General features: G+C 37.7%; 1 long non-coding RNA gene across 1 annotated transcript; it reads left to right on the top strand.

Annotated features, from left to right (window-relative positions):
- The first annotated feature begins 1388 nt into the window (after window positions 1–1388).
- Window positions 1389–17386, top strand: LOC100026238 (uncharacterized). The gene is made up of 5 exons (XR_001622761.2): window positions 1389–1494; window positions 6967–7105; window positions 8236–8360; window positions 13215–13330; window positions 17046–17386. It is a non-coding gene; the product is annotated as an uncharacterized LOC100026238 (long non-coding RNA).
- The last annotated feature ends 275 nt before the right edge of the window (window positions 17387–17661 follow it).

The raw sequence follows: 17661 nt of genomic DNA, 5'->3' as shown, positions 1-17661 counted from the left end.
TCTCTTTTTAAGTACATTAATTATCTTCCATGAACAGTTTAACATGGGTAGACAGGCTAACATGGGCACTGTACCCCCAGAAACTCAGGCAAACTATTATCAGTGAAATTCCTTTGCTCCCTTACATCCTTGTGACTGAGCCTAAAACATCTGATGACCTCCATAGGATCCTAAGATGATTATCCTCCTTTGATCGTCCTTTAGATTTAAGATGGACAGAGAAATGCACCTCTAGGCTGCACCTCAATTCTATCAGGCTGTATCTCAGACATCTGTTTGTTCCCTAAAACTAAGGAATCTTTTATGAGGGTCATTGCCAGGCAGACCCCAGTCAGATAACCAAAACCCTGACTGAATGGCCGAGGGTTTACCACTCTAGAGTCCTGTCCACATCACGACACAGCATCTGTTGTAAAGTGTATAAAATCCCCAGAACTGATGTCATCTGGGGGACAGCTTTTCCATCCATGCTGTCCTCCCAAGGAGCAGCCTTCCATCTTGCTGTTCCACCTGTACCATCCTCCTGGCCATTCTCAATATTACTCTCTAAATTAATACATTTCTCTTTTTATTTTTAAGCTAAGTTTTGGAGTCTTGCATTCTTGCAAAAGGTATCCTTCCTGAATTCCAGGGGTGCACCTCTTCACCCCCACAACAAGGCCATTTACAGATAGTCTCTGCCTGCTTCCTGGTTTCAGCACATTTCAGAACCTTTCAGCTATACATAGTTGGCAGATTTCTCAATCTTATTTATATTGTAAGAGTCCACCTTCATCAATTATTATAGCTAGCAAGATTCCTGTATCTATGTGTACTTTTTACCTTAACAATGTCTTGTGTTGTTTTTTTAATCAAGGGACTAGCTCTGTTATTTTTTAACTTGTAAGTTAAGTGAAGCATAAATTCCAAACATGCCCTAAGCCTTTAAAAAAGACTGGAATCTTCAATAAACATTTCTACTATATAAGTTAACTTTTAGGGAGGGGCAGGGGGGGATCATGAATCATGTAACCATGGGAAAATATTCTAAATACAAAATTTAAAAAGAAGGCAATAAATAAATGTTTGGCAACCCAAAAAATTATGTGGCTATGATGTAAAAGAAATGAGAAAGGTATAAAAAATAATACACAATGTTTAAAAAAAATTCCTAGCTATGCAATCCTGAGTAAGTCATTGCCTAACCCTTACTACTCTTCTGCCTTAAAACCAATGCACAGTATTAATTCTAAGATGGAAGGTAAGGGTTTAATATATTAATATATGTATATATATATACCACCTTGCCATAGTATTGCCCTGATGCAGAGGAGTCACAAAATTCTCTAAAAGATTTATCCTTCACTACCTCCCTGGCCCGCCCATTCTGACCTAACCCCTGGGAGGGGAGTCTCATAATTGTTTCAGCTTCTTATCCACAAGCAGGATTTTCCTTCAGTTGTTCCTGGTCTGTTGAGAAGCTATTTATCAAAACCTGCTTCTGACCACAGAATTGTAAGTATTGTACAATACCAAATGTCTTCTGGAATTGCAAATTCTCTCTCTCTCTCTCTGTCTCTCTGTCTCTCTGTCTCTCTCTCTCTCTCTCTCTCTCTCTCTCTCTCTCTCTCTCTCTCTCTCTCTCTCTTTCTCCCTATTCAGACTTAAATTATTGAAGAAATCCAAGTATCATTGAGATTTATTTCTTTTGGGTTTTATTTTTAATTCCATTCTATTCACAAAATTTTTTTATTTGGTATCAATTTTTCCTTTGCAACTTTTATTCCTAATAATTTGAGCTATTTGTGTTGAGTAGTCTCGTTTGTTTTTCCAAAGTTAATTTAGAATAACTAGCAGAAAACATCTGAGGAGAGCATGATGCTATTCCCAGTCTGTTATCTACCAGAATCAACAGATGTTGCTTTTATAATAGGTAAAAACCTGGAGGGAATACGACTATTACTCACTTATGGCATATAAGGAGGATGTTTCTCCTTTACAAAGCCCCTCTGCATTGTCTTCTTTATGGCATGGCATCAGTTATTTAAGCATAAACTCTAAGAACTTATACCAATTTGGGAAAGCTTCATGTCTAGGTCTGGCTACTTATTCATTGTCAGTTGACTCAGTTGACAACGGAATCACTTAGCAGAGTGACACAAAGCGTACATAGGAGGTACTCAATAAATATTTGTTCCTTCCCTTATCTGTGGAGGTTTGGAAAGGTTTCTACAAAGAGGTATGACCACCCTATTCTGCCCCAGACCCAAGATACTGATTACTGATTTCTTTTTTACTACAATTCAGGAAGCTGATTCTCTTAAGTATGGGTTGGGGGGGGGGGGGGTGTTAAGGATCTAACCTAAGTGATGCAGTGGCTGTGTACTTGGAGTCAAGAAGCCTGAGTTCAAATCCATCCTCAAACACTTGCTAGCTATGTGACTCTCTGCTTCAGTTTCCTCAACTGTAAAATGGGTTTAATAATAGCACCTAACAACCTTCCAGGATGGCTGTGAGAATAAACGAGCATTTTGCAAACTTTAAAGTGCTATATAACTAAAGGGGAGAAAGTGGACAAGGAGGCACTTACACCAAGAAAAGTCACAAATTTTTGCAATCTCGGGTATGAGAGGGCAACAATTCCTATATGATGAAAAAATATGGATGGATTTTTTTTAGTGTTTTTCCCCCCCAGGGGGCAGCTGGGTGGCTCAGTGAACAGCAAGCCAGGCCTGGAGACCAGAGGTCCTAGATTCAGATCTCACTTCCTAGCTATGTGCCTGATGGGGGTACCAATGTAGAAAATGCCAGAAAATATGTATGGAGAGAAGGTCTTTATTTTATTTTATTTTTTAAACTTTACCTTCTATCTTTAGAATCAATACTATGTTTTGGTTCCAAGGCAGAAGATTGGTAAAAGCTAGGCAATGGGGTTAAGTGACTTGCCCAGGGACACACAGCTAAGAAGTGTCTAAGTCCAGATTTGGACCTAGGACCTCCCATCTCTAGGCCTGTTTCTCAATCCACTGAGCCACCTAGCTGTCCTCTAGAGAGGATGTCTTTAGTGTATTTCTCTGGGCTTGTTAGTCTGTTGTTAGAAGCAGCCTCAACTGGATTGTGGGCTTGCTGGCCCCTTGTTCTCTCTCTGCTGGACAGTCCTTCTTGCTAATCTTGCTGAACACTGAAAAGCAGTTAGATGGCTCAATGAAAAGAGTGCCATGCCTGGAAATGGAAGGTCCTGGGTTCAAATCTGGTCTCAGATATTTCCTACCTATGTGACCCTGGGCAAGTCACTTAACCCCAACTGCCTAGCCTTTATTGCTCTTCTGCCTTGGAGCCAATACTTAGTATCAATTCTAAGACAGAGAGAAGGTAAAGATTAAAAAAAAAAGAAGAGAAAAGAAAAAAGCTTAGTTCAAATGATCTCTCCTAAGATTTTCTTGATCTTCCTTACCTCCACCTACCAAAATACCTTGCATTAACTCATATATATTTTGTATACCTATTATTACATGTTGTTTCTCAATAGACTATAACCTCTTTTAGAGGAAGGAATGTTTCGTTTTTATCATGTTTATTTTGTTAAGAGCTTAAATAAATACTTATTGATTGATTCTCCTTCCATCTCTTTAGCCCTCTCTTCTGCTTGAAATTACTTTGTACTTATCTTTCTATTCATACTCTCACCTCCTCCTCCCAATGGAATTGGAACTCAATGAGGGCAGATATTATTTCTTTCACCTAGTATGGTGTCTTGCAAAGAACAGGCACTTTATTATTTGTGTTCATTATGTTGCATTGAATTAAATTACCAAAAAAATTGTTTTTCATTTGACTTAAAGCACACTGTAGTTTTCAAAGCACAATCAGACCTTTCTTCCCATTGAATTATAGGCCCAACTCATTGTCCATCATTGTTATGACCCTTCTGAGATAGATGTGCTGATGTGCTCTAAATTTTTATGGAAAAACAAAATGACTTCTGTACAAGTTACATTTTCAAATATTATTATTTTGTTTTATTTATTTACTTAATTTATTTATTATATGCAATCAGGAAGTGGATCCATGTGATGCTGTGGAAAGAGCATCATCAATAAATTGCAAACAGCCCCACCAAAAAAAAAAGTAGAAATAAAAACACTAGATTTGAAGTCAGAGGACCTGGATTCAAATTGAAATGACATTAACTACCTGAGTAACCTTGGACAAGTTCCTTGACCTAAGCCTTAGTTTCCTCATCATGAAATGAAGGAATTGTGCTATACAGCCTGTAAAATTGCTTCTGTCTTCTGAATGATGACATTATTACCCACAGCAGCATTTACCTAGCTACCCTTCCTGAGTGAAATCTAGATCCTTTGTGAACTAATTCCATTCCACATTGATGGTTCCCTTTTCTGAAGCCCCTTTCTCTCAGATTAGTAACAAGAGAATCAAAGATTATTGCCAATTTAAAATATTTTCTTCCAAAGAGGAGAGACGCTTTACCTAAGGTTACACAGTCAGTGAGTGGCAAAGCTCAAGCTCAGTTCCAGATTCTGACATCTAATCCTGCATTCTGTGGAGTCCAACTGACTTTTTAATTGTTTATACTTTGTTTCCTCTACTAGACTGCTCTTAGAAAGCAGAGATGATATCACTTTAATTGAACAGATTACTTAGGTGTGTGCTTACTACTTACTGGGGGATATAACATGGCAACAGAAAAGGAATTTTGGAGCATATGCAAAATTGAACCAAGGAATTCTAAGAGGGAAAGAGCCCTAATCGGGAAAATCCTGACATAGCAGGTATTCTATGGAGGAAGCTAGGGTTTGAAGGGAGGAGGAGACTGTGCTCTGAAAACACCTAATGCAAAGGTGTAGTAACGAGTAATGAAAAATTATCCCCAGGAAATACCCAGGATAGTTTTATTGGAATGGAAAGTGAATAAATGTGAAATAAGAATATAAAGAGGGATAGACACCAATCAGATCTTTGTAGTCTAGGCTAAAGAGTCTGTACTTTATCCTAGAGAGAATTGGGTATCACTAAGGATTATTGAGCTAAATTACATGGCCTTGTCTGGGCTCTGGGAATATTAATTTGACAGGTGTATGGAGAATGGATTGGAAAGGGAAAAGACTAAAAAAAGCAAGGAAACCAATTAGAGAGCTATTACAATTCCCATACAAGAAGTGACAAGGACCAGAACTTGGATAGGAGCTATATGAATTAAGAGAAGGGACAAACACTGTGGAAGATTGGCAATACTTGGTCATTTACATGACATGGAGATTGGAAGAGAGGAAAGGATGACACCACCATTGTGAATAGGAGATTAGAAGGATGTTGGTGCCTTGAAAGGGTTGACTTTTGGAGGCAAAATATTTGTATTGAGTTCTGTTTTAAACATGTTATCCATTTTTTCAGTCATATATGACTCTTCATGATCCCAGTTAAGGTTTTTAAAGTAAAGATACTGAATGGTTTGCTATTTCCTTCACCAGTCCATTTTACAGATGAGGAAACTGAGACAAACAAGGTTAAGTGATTTGCCCAGGGTCACACAACTAGTATGTGCCTGAGGCCAGATTTGACCTCAAGAAGATGAGTATCCACTGTGCCACCTAGCTGAATTTGAGGTATATGTGGGACATCCAGGAAGAGACATCTCAAAGCAATTAGTGAGGCAGGAGAGAGGTGAAAGAGAATAGCTAGATTTAGGATTCATCTTCATGGAGGAGACAGTTAAACCCAGGGGGAAACAAAAAAGGAGAAAAGAGTCCAAGAGAGAATCCTAGAGAACACCCCCATAAAAGAATCAGCCATAGGTGCCAATTCAGCAAAAGAAACTAAGGAAAAGTTTGACAAAAAAGGAGAACTAGGAAACACAACTGCTCACAAAGATGATCAACAGTGTCAAACAATAACATCTTGATCAAGAGAGGTCAAGTATTAAGGATTATGATTTTGAAATGCCACTGGATTTAGCAGGTAAAATATTGTTAGTAACTTTGGAGAGAGTAGTTCTAATTCAATGGAAATCAAAGTTCAGATTGCTTAATAAATCCTTGTTGGTTGCTCTCAAAAGTGATGAGTAAATAATTAAAAGAAACATGAGAAAATAGATCTTTTGGCTTTCTCAGATCTTTACTTTCTGTCTTAGCAACTACCCCAAGACAGAAGGATAAGGGCTAGGCAAAAGGGGTTAAGTGACTTGCTCAGGGTCACATAGCTAGGAAGTATCTGAGGCCAGAATTGAACTAGGACTTTGCAGTCTAAGTCTGACCTTCTATACACTGTGCCACCTGGCTACTCTCCACTTTTTTAAAGGCATTTATTATTCATTATAAGTGGTCTTTCCATAATTCTTGAATTTCTGCAGTAGTTCCAGTATGTATTTCTGTGGAGATTTTTTCCTTTTTTTTTTCTTATAAGACCTGACATTTCCATAGAAGACACCTGATCAGAATATTAAACAAATTCAGTTATTCTCACAGCTAAGACAGTCTGAGCAAAATTCATATTATGCAGAATATGACATGGTTAATGTCACTTTCCAAATTAAGAGGTTAAGGACACCGTTTTGCAGAAATCCTTTTCAACTAAAACATCCACTGAAAGCAGAAAGGAATGAATGAGAACTTTGGTATCAGGATAGAGTGTGAAGAGAGGAACTGTCAAAGATGGTTTTCAAAGACTCCTCAAGGGCAAGGATTATTTTTTGCCTCTTCTTGTATCCTCAGCACTTAGTGGAATGACTGGCACAGAGGAGACACTTAATAAATGTTGATTGATTGATTGAAGGAGCAAAGAGAGGAAAAGAGAAGAGGGGAAGAAGGAAATAAAGAAATAATATTCTTTTCCTTTTTCTTCCAGATTCATTTGTCATCATAACTCCAAATCAACAAAGGAGGAGTGAAGTTAGGCTCCTCACTACCGCTACTACCCATATCTTCCAAACCCCAGACAATTGAACTTTTTATTCTCTTGCTTCCACAGCCAGTAAACCTGTGATTTCCTCCTTCTTTGAAAATGAACCCTGTTGTAAACCAGCCACAATTTGGGGCTACCACAGGCTATGGAACCAGAAGTGATTGGCAAACTGGAATATTTGACTGTTTTGATGACTGGGGAATTTGTAAGTGGACTTCAGTTTCTTCTGGATTTGAGTTAGTTTATAACAGAAATAACCAAAATAATGATAAATGCTTGTCCTTCCTCCCTTTCTTGTTTAAGGACATTTCAAATTCTCTACAGAATAGTCTTCTGAAACCAATTAATCAATAAATAAGCAAGGCTTTCCTTAGTTTACATGGTTGCTAGTAGCACTGATCCTCCTGTCTTATTTAATCTCTTCTCAAATGAGCCCCCAGCACTTCCTAGTTGTGTGACCCTGAAAAAGTCACTTAACCCTGATTACCTAACCCTTGCCCTTCTGTCTTAGAGTGTTACTGAGACAGAAAGTGACTCCAGGGACCTTTGAAAGGAGTTTCAGTTACTTTGGTTGTTTAGATAGCTGGGAGCTAATACTCATAGAAGATAGGAAATATATACTTCTACCTTTTTTGTGTCACAAATCCCTTTGGCAAGGTAGTGAAGCCTATGGACTCTTTTTTATAATAAAGTTTTTAAATGCATAAAATAAAAAGGACTATAAAGGAAATTGATTGTATTGAAACAGTTAACCAAAAAAGTTTTGAAAAACAGTCCTCAAATTATGAACCTCTGGTGTCAAGGTTTATTTTTAAGCTATCCCTTTAACTTCATAGTATCCCCAAATCATTTGTTCTCTTCTCTCCTTTCCACAATCATCTTTACTCCTTAGAGATGCCTCTCAAGTATCTACTTATTCTTTTTTGACTCTCTCTACTTCACCTCCTGAACACAGCTCTTCAATATTTTAAGGTCCCAAGGGGCCTCAGAAACTTCAAATCGGTCCTCTCCGACATCTCCAAGTCACTGATGTCATAAATATAAGCCTAAAAATCATCAAAAGAAAAAAACTTTGGAAATGCTGAAATATTAATAACATAGGAAATATTTCTCTTAGAATTATGTTCCTTTTTTTCCCCTAAAGGGTTCTTTTGTAAGTGTTTTTGCATTCTTCGTCTTTTCATTCTGTGTGCTTAGAAGAAAGAGCCAAATGGCCATTCCTATTCAGATGTTTGCTAGCACATTTTCCATGAAATCTGGGTTGAAGCAAAGGGAGTAAAGCCATAGTAGAGACAATTCAGAGTAATGTCTGCATGTGGTTTCCTTCATGACTAGGCCTCTGTGGGACATTCTGTGCCCTTTGCCTTTCATGCCAAATTGCTGCTGACATGAATGAATGCTGTTTGTGTGGAGGAAGTGTAGCCATGAGGACCCTCTACCGGACCAAATATGGCATCCCTGTGAGTAGTTTTTTTAAAATATTTGATGAGGTGGGCACCTGAATCCCAATTAATTACTATTATGAATGTTAAAGGTTAAATTCTTATGGGAGAATATGAGACTCCATTTTGTCCTATGCAGTCACTTTATTTCTTGCCTTTTGACATATATTGAATACCCCCTTCAGCTCCCTTCCTCCTTTACAAAAAAACAAAACTCATAGAATTTTGAATAGTTCCACAAATTCACCCCCTTCTCTTGATCCAGTCTAATAAGGATGTAGCACAGTACCACTCCTGTATCACTGCCTTGACCCTAGGAGCTATGCTGTTAAAGCCCCCAAGGAGGGGCAGGACTGAGACCAGGGTTCTGCAGGTAAGGAATGAGGAAAATAATAGAGGAATAATAAAGGTGGAAATGATAGGGACCTTGCCTACAGGAAAGGGCAAGGGAAAAGCTAAGAATCAAAATAATAACAGAGCAGTATGAAGTCGAAAGCGTTTTTGCCCACTGATGGAGGACAGAGGCACTTGGGGTAAGATGATGACCCAAACACCATCAAGGTTCATTGAACGGATAGCAAGTCTCTGCCAGCAATAGGCAGGTATTACTATGAGAGGTCTAAAGAAGGGGAGGGAGAGGGCACTTGTACTCGCTCTCAGGCAGACTTTGTCAGAGGACACTCGAATCAAAATCTTAGATGAGCTCCAAGTTCTCAACCTCTGACACTATGCTGGGCAGGGTTACCCAAGACAGAGAGTCATAGGGAGGAGTTCTGACAAAAGGTAAGCCACTGGGGAAGAAAATGGCAGACCACTCCCATATCTTTGCCCAAAAACCCCCATAGACCATGGACTTGGGAAGAGACCAACATGGAACCACAATAGCAGGAGCTCAACAAGTGCTAATTAACTATTGTCTTTGGCCTGGTTTAAAGACAGATTTTTTTCCTTAATGTAAACAATTTAAACATTTTACCCAAAACTAACATGAAGCACAAAACCTCTTCACTTCTTTTAGGTCACATAGCTCAGGGAGGGAAAAAAAGATAGGTGGGGAGAGAGACAGAGACAAAGAGAATGAGAGAGGAGGAAAGAGGGAGGGAAAAAAATAGGGAGGGAGAGAAAAAGAGAGAGTGAGACAGAGACACAGAGAGAGAGAATGAGAGAGAGGGAGAGAGGGAAAGAGAGAAGGAAGGAGGGAGAGAAAAAGAGAAAGAGAGACAGAGAGAGAATGAGAGAGAGGGAGGGAGAGACAGAGACAGATAGAGGGAACGAGAGAAGGAGGAAAGGAGAGAAAAAGAGAGACAGAGAGAGAGAATGAAAGAGACAAAGAGGGAGGGAGAGAGACAGAGAGTGACAGAGAGAGACAGACAGAGAATGAGAGAGAGGGAGAGAGGGAAAGAGAGAAGGAGGGAGGGAGAGAAAAAGAGAGAGAGGGAAAGATAGATACATAGATGGAAAGATAGACAGATAGAAATAGAAAGATAGAGATAGAAATGTTTATCTGAAGAATTATGAGACACATATGTCTCTCTTCTACTTTTGAGTTACATAAATAAATAGCACTTTACCTGTCTGTAGTCTGTTGCTGCCTAGCAAAGAGCTTAGAAATTCTTGCAACCTTAGCTAGAATCTTCGTTGTGTCTTACAGTTTTCAAAACACCTTACATGTGTTATCTTAATTGATCACCACAATAGCTCTGTGAGATAGGTACAATTATTATCATTCCCATTTTACTAATGAGGAAACTGAGACAGAGAGAGATTAAATGACTTGGCCAGGGTCCCACGGCTAATAAGCTTCAGAGGTAGGATTCACACTCAGGTCTTCCTGAACTTTTGAAAATTTGTATTTAATTAATTAATTTAGAATATTTTTCCATGGTTACAAGATTCATGTTCTTTCCCTCCCCTCCCCCCACACCCTTCCCGTAGTCGATGCACAATTCCACTGGGTTTCTATTTCTTTTATACTTTTGAAAATTTTTATTTAATTAAAGGTCTTTCTGAACTGATGTCACACTCTGCCCATTGATGTCTTTGTTCTGGCTGGATCCATGGAGCCTCATACCTACATGACTATTATTCTACTTTCTTCTATTACTCTGTATTTTGGCAGGGGTGAGGCTTTAGTCATATTTCTTTTGCTTAAAAGGAAATGACTGGAAAGGACCCACAGATCTTGGCAACGGCATGTTGTTATCTTTTTATATCAACTGTGAACTCTAAGCAGTCCATTTTCTTCAGTGCCATTAACAAAGTGGCCAAAAATATGATTCCTTCAACTAACACTGGTAACCAGGAAGTAATTGCCATAATATATAGCTTAATTTCAGGTTGAAGGTGTAAAGCCCAAAGTTCACATGTTTTATAGACCATAATCAAGCCAAAGACTTTTTTAGGCCCCAAATTGCATTTTATTTTATTTGAAAAAGTAGTTTGCATATCCTGTAAAGCAGAAAATTTTTATTTTTATTTTTTAGCCTGGATCTTTACTAAAACCCATCTATGATTTATTTAAAATATCTTTTAAAATTTAATTAATTAATTTAGAATATTTTTCCATGGTTCCATGATTCATATTCTTTCCCTCCCCTTCCCTCTTCTTCCTCCCAGAGCCAATGAGCAAATCCACAGGGTTTGTTTTTGGGGTGATTTTTTTTTTTGAAAATTTTATTTAATTAGTCAATTTAGAATATTTTTCCCTGGTTACAAGAATCATGTTCTTTCCCTCACCTTCCCCTACCCCCTCCCATAGCCTGTACACAATTCCACTGGATTCTATCCACTGGTCAACTTCTCACAGAATTTAAAAGTTTAATGGATTAAGAGACTATTTTGGAGGCACAGTGTATAAAGCATTGACTTCATCCAGGACTCCTGACTCCAGGATCTGTGTTCTTCCACTCCGTCTTGCCAGGTATCTCTAGTGACTAGTGGATGGAATGCTGGGGCTGGAGTCAGGAAGCCCTGAGTTCAAATTTGACCTCAGACATTTCCTAGCCATGTGACCCTGGCCAAGACACTTAACTTCTATAAACCTCAGCTTCCTCAGGTGTAAAAAATAGGAATGATAATCTAGCAAGGCTGCTGTGAGGATAAAATGAGACTATATTTGTAAAACACTTAATAAATACTTATATGAGGGCAGCCTGATGTCTCAGTGGCTAGAGAACCAGGCTTGGAGACAGGAGGTCCTGGGTTCAAATGTGACCTCAGACACTTCCTGTCTGACCCTGTCATTTAACCCCAATTGCCTAGCCCTTACAGTTTTTCTGCTTGGAATTGATACTTAGTATTAAGGTAAGGGTTTTAAAAATAATAATAATAATAATAAATTGTAAATGCTCCATATGACCTCAGAGATCATCTGATCTGACATTTTTATTTTACAAAGAAAATTGAGTCCAGGGAGATGGGGTGATTTGTTCAAATTCACATAGCTAGTTAGTGAAAATGTTGCATAGCAGCTGATATTTTCCCACTCTGATTATCTCCCATTTAACATATATATTGATTGTTTACATATAGTTGTTTGTGTGTTGTTTGTTGTGTGTTGTAATTAGACTTTCAATTCCTTGAGGGTAGGGACTGTTTTTTGCCTTTCCTTATTAACTCTACACTTAGCAGAATATCTGGCACAGAATAGATGTTTCATAAATGCTTTCCTACTTGAGTGCTAGACTTGAAATCAAGAAGATTCTCATCCCACCTCTGATACTTAGTTGCTGCATGATCCTGAGCAAGTCATTTACCTCTTGTGAGACTCCGTTTCCTCATCTATAAGATGGGAATGATAATAACTATTTATTGCATTAAGTTATTGGGAAACTCAGAAGAGACTATTTAAATCACTTCTCAAACTTGAAAGACTAAAGTACTAGTCATCATCATCATCATCATCATCATCATCATCATCATTATTCCTACCCCATCCCCTGAGATGAATTGGAAATAGACAAACACTACATATCAAGGCTTGAGTTATCCTTTGGGTCAATGTCTAGACTTAAACAAGTGAGAGAAAAAATTTTAATAATGTTGATAAAACTGAAAAGTTTGTCATGTGTTCTTTCCCTCCTTCCCAAAATTGGTATTGCAAATTACCAATTACAGATGGTAAACATTGATTGGCACACCCAGAATTGGAGGAACTGTAGGAAGATAGGCATGTGAAATAGGAACACTATTGGTCTGGCTGAGAACTGATCCAACCATTCTGAGAAACAATTTGGAATTATGCAAGAAAAGTGACTAAGAATTCCTCTACTGGGCATTTAGACTCCAAGGAAATCAGTGACAGAGGCTGTCATATAGTTAGTTACAGCACTATTTTTGTGGTAGCAAAACATTGGCAACAAAATGACTACCAATCAATAGGAAACAACTAAATAGACTATTTATGTATAGAAATATAATGTAATATTACTGTGCTACAAAAAAAGTCAAAAATGTGAAGAATTCAGAAAACTTTGTAAAAACTTACATTAACTAATACAAAGTAAACTGAACTAGGCAAACAATTTATGTAATGATTGCAATAATAAAAAACAAAATAAAACAAAACACCAGAAGACCTGAAAGCTGTCCAGCACAATGACTCATCATCAGAAATGCAACAGATAAACAAGCCTCCATCTTCTTAGCAAAGAAGTAGTGAATGATAGGTGCAAAATAAGGCATATGTTGTCAGGTGCAAATCTGTTCATGAGTCTTATTCAATAGTACCTGGTTACAGAAGTTTCTATTGGTGGAGAGTGGGCTAATTTCTAGGAAGTGATGGAAATTTTTTCAAGATTATCAATAAAATAGTTTTTAGAAACAAATACTTAAGACCTACATATAAGTTTTCTTTCTTCTTTTAAAATACAGGGATCAATTTACAATGATTTCTTCTGGTTGTATTGTTGCCCTAACTGTACTCTTTGTCAACTTAAAAGAGATATTGAAAAAAGGAAAGAAATGAATGCTTTTTAGAACAACTCCTGGTAAGTCCCTGTAAATTTGTCTTTGCTGAGACTTAAGAACTAACAAATATTTCTTTCATCTTCCCTAATGTTTTTCCATAGAAACTTGGAATATCCCTGAACCTAACCATAGTATGTGAGGAAGGAATGACATTCATTTCTGTATTGTTATGTGTTGTGAGATGAGGATAAATGTGAGCCCAAGATCTTCCTGGTATATTTGCCTGACTATCCAAAGATGGTAAAATAATAACTTACTTTGTAAGGATATAAGGCAGATCCCTCACCCTCTTCAAATTTATAGATACCTGAACTAAAAAATAGCTATAAAAAAATAATTCATGAATGTAATGGAATATCATTGTTCAGTAAGAAGTGAGGGATATGAGGAGTTGAAGGAAATATAGTCATTAAAAAAACATCTATTACTATTATAAAATTAGACCTGGTAGGTTTGAGATCATCATAACAGTGTCTGTTTAATGGAGGCTGTAGCTCAGAGCATGGAAACCACTAATAGAAGCCATCATGACAGTCTCCCCTTAATGAAGACTGTAATCTTATAGAACATACTCATGGGAAAATATTGATAACATTCTTCAAATGTTGAAATGAAATCTTCAAATGATATATAAATATATATATATATGTATATATATATACCTATATATCCCAAATAATATTTTGCTCAACATCACCTTGTCTTTTCTCCCTGATAACAAACCTCCAAAATACTATTTTTCCTTGACTTCAGTCAGTTCTGTGGGATTGGAATAAGAGTATAAGAATTTTACTCTCAGAATGATACTTTGGAGTCTGAGAAACAGACAAGATGACAGATTAGGGGAAACACAGCTGAACTCTCTCAAAATTCTCCTCAAAAGAACTTTAAAATAACTACTCAAGTCAAATTTTAGAGCATCAGAATCAACAAAAAATCAGGGTAAGAAATTTTTCTGACCTAAGAAAATGTATAGGTTAACAGGAAAAGTGTGTGTCACTGGGGTAGAAGCCTGTCCAGAGCCCACACATAGTAGCAGCAACAGTAACCTTAAACCTAACCCTAACCCTAACTCTAAATTCATTGCATTTTTCTTTGAAGTTTTGTATGTAGCTGTTTTCATATTGTCTTCTGAGATAATGGCTTGCTCTCCTTGTGTAGCAGTCCACCCCTATCTAGGGACAAGGGAAACAGTTAGAATGCACAGAGTGGCTTAGAAGAGAGCATGCTCAGTCTTGGCTAGGAAAGCTTTTGACCCTTGATCCCAGCTTCCCCCAGGTTAGGTGGGAAAAACAGGTTTCTTTGTGTTTGCCTGGCTAAGATAAACCACACCTATACCTTGTCATTAGCCAATGATAATCATCCCTATGTACTATGTATATTTGGGGAGCCACAGCAATCTCTGCCCTCTCTTGGATCTTAGCTCTCACTTATGTCTGTCTTTGCTGGAGCTTGGCCTCTGGACAAGCTCCATCTTTAATTCCTTTCCTTCTCTATCTCTCTCACCTGGGACCTGGCCTTCGGCCAGGCACTTTCTTTTCTCTATCATGTCTCCGACCTGTGTGTGGTATTAAATTTGGATCACTGGACGGGAATTAGCCTTTCTGAGAAGTCCACTGATCGGGGTTCTGCTGTGGCTCCATTATAATCAATAAGGCCTGGTTTTCTGACTCATTTCTGCCATCTCATATCTCTAACTTGGCTCTGCCACGCCCCTCGCGGAATCCGAAACTTCTATCCCTTTTCTATCTTCTTACCTTGTGGCTTCTCGTGGGCTGAGAGGCCACACCTTGCCAGTGTAGTAGCTTTTTATGGCCAAAATGGGCTTTTTTTTTTTTGAGGGAGAACAGGATAAAAATAGAAATGGAAGAAACAGAAGAAAATAAGATAGAGGGAAATACACAGTTAGTTGTAACTGTGTGAATGGGATGAGCTCATCTATAAAACAGAAGTGCATAGCAGAATAGATTAGAAACTAGAATTTTAAAATGTACCATTTAGAAGAGACACACTTGAAAGAGGAAGATGTCACACAATTAAAATAAAGGGCTGGAAGGGGGAAGCTGGGTAGCTCAGTGGATTGAGAGCCAGGCCTAGAGACAGGAGGTCCTAGGTTCAAATCTAGATTCAGACACTTCCCAGCTGTGTGACCCCGGGCAAGTCACTTGACCCCCATTGTCTAGCCCTTACCACTCTTCTGCCTTGGAGCCAATACACAGTATTGACTCCAGGTAAGGGTTTAAAAATAAAATAAAGGTCTAGAGCAGTATTTATTCTGCTTCAGCAAAACCAAAAAAAGAAAAAAGGCAGTAGTAGATCAGCATGATCTCAGACAAAGCAAAAGCAAAAATAGAACTAATTAAAAGTTGTGATGAGAAAAACAACATTTTGCTTAAAAGTACCATAGAAAATTAATTGATATTTTAAAATATTTATGGCAAGATTCTCTGGCAAAGACATCATTTGTCAAGTATATGTTGAGTATAAAACTGAGTCATGTTTATAAAAACAAGAGTTATTCCCAAATTGATAAAAGACATAAACAGGCAGTTTTCAGAATAAATAAAAAGCCATCTATAATCATATGGGGAAATGCTCTAAATCACTATTGATTAAAGAAAAGCAAATTCAAACAACTCTGAGGTACCATCTCAAACCTATTGGAAGGTTTGAGGGAATGAGGAAAAAACAAGTACACTAATGACAGATTAGAGAACTGGTCCAACTGTTCTGAAGAACTTTATGGAACTAGGTCCAAGGGGCCATAAAACTGTGCATACCCAGCAATATTGCTACTAAGTTTATATCCCAAAAAGATCAAAGAAGAAGGAATAGGACATATACATACAAAAATATTGATAGCATCTTTTTTTGTGATGACAAAGAATTTAAAATCAAGGAGGTGTTCATCAATTGGGGAATGGCTAAAGAAATTGTGACATGTGATTGTGATGGAGTAATATTATGCTTTCTTTTCAAATTGCCTACAAACTGGCTGAACATTCAGGTAGGATGTCACCATTCCCTTGTTCACTATGCATCAGTTATCTGGGGGTTTGGGGAGATCGTAGTCATCCATTTTCCCCTATATACTATTTTCTCACCTACCTTGAGTCTAGGGTGGCTAATACCTATAGATCCAAACAGCATCTAAGCTCTTTGCCCAGAATTGAATGTCAATGGAGTGCTAAAATTTGTAAGTACAGATACCAGATCCATAAAGGTATACTTTGACCCCACTGTGAAACTAACTTGACTGATGATAAATGGTTGAATACTACAAATGGAGGAAAATATCATCACATGGCTTCTTTGGAAACTCCAAAAAAATCACCTGAATCTTGCCAACAGCATAGAGTCCCTTTTGTATGGTGACAAAAGCTGAAAACCAAATTTACTGATTTCTAGTTATCAGCTATATAACAATACTGCATTAAACCTCAGTTTCTTCATCTGTAAGATGCAAGTCTATCACTACCTACCTCATAAGGTTGTTGGGAACTATTTGGTAAACCCTAAAGAGATATGTAAATTTTAGCTCTGTTCCCTCTAAAATGTCTCTCTCGTATTACTCTTACCCATTGGATAACATTTCATTTTGATCCTTAAATAATGTAAATAACTTAGGGTTCAGTTGAATATTTAGACTCTTAAGAGAAAAGAGTTGATATTGAGAGGAATCTTTGTAAGAAAATACAACTGAGAACTGCATTTGTGTTTGTCTTCATATTACAGGCTAAGCCTGCATTTACTACAGAGGAAACAGAGCATCAGTCATCAGAGTATTTAACTGAGCACTATTTGCGTCCTGCTAATGAATCATTGCCTAATAACCAAATTCCTTCAGAGTCTTACTTCAGGATCCACAAGAAATTCATAACTTGCCCTAAGAAATGCCAACATCAATGTATTTCCTGACTCTTCCACAAGATGATTACCATTAGTGAAATTGATTACTGTTCTATTCTCTTTAAATACTGTTTCTTGGAAAGTTGAGACTTTTAAAAAAATGTTTCTAAGGAAAATGCTACAATAAATAAGCAGGGAGTTATCCTAACCTGTAATGGAGTTCAAAATTGTGACTAGATCGACTTCTTTCTCTCCACTTCCAACTCTTCAAATATCTAGAAAACCTATCCACACCAGAGTACTTCTCTCCCTCAATACAAAATTCCTCATTGAATCCCACTATATCTAGGTAGTGTTTTCTGTGCCTTAGAAGTCAAAAACTGCCGGTGTAGTAGATCAAAGGTAACTCAGTGGATTGAGAGTCAGGCTTAGAGATCCAGGTTGGAGGTATAACAAACCAAAGCTATGTCCATCTCCACAGAGCCCACACACACATACACCA

This window comes from Monodelphis domestica, chromosome 6 (assembly GCF_027887165.1).
Source record: "Monodelphis domestica isolate mMonDom1 chromosome 6, mMonDom1.pri, whole genome shotgun sequence".
Taxonomy (NCBI): domain Eukaryota; kingdom Metazoa; phylum Chordata; class Mammalia; order Didelphimorphia; family Didelphidae; genus Monodelphis; species Monodelphis domestica.
The sequence above is the reverse complement of the archived record's forward strand: the minus strand, read 5'-3'. Positions and strand labels throughout refer to the sequence as shown.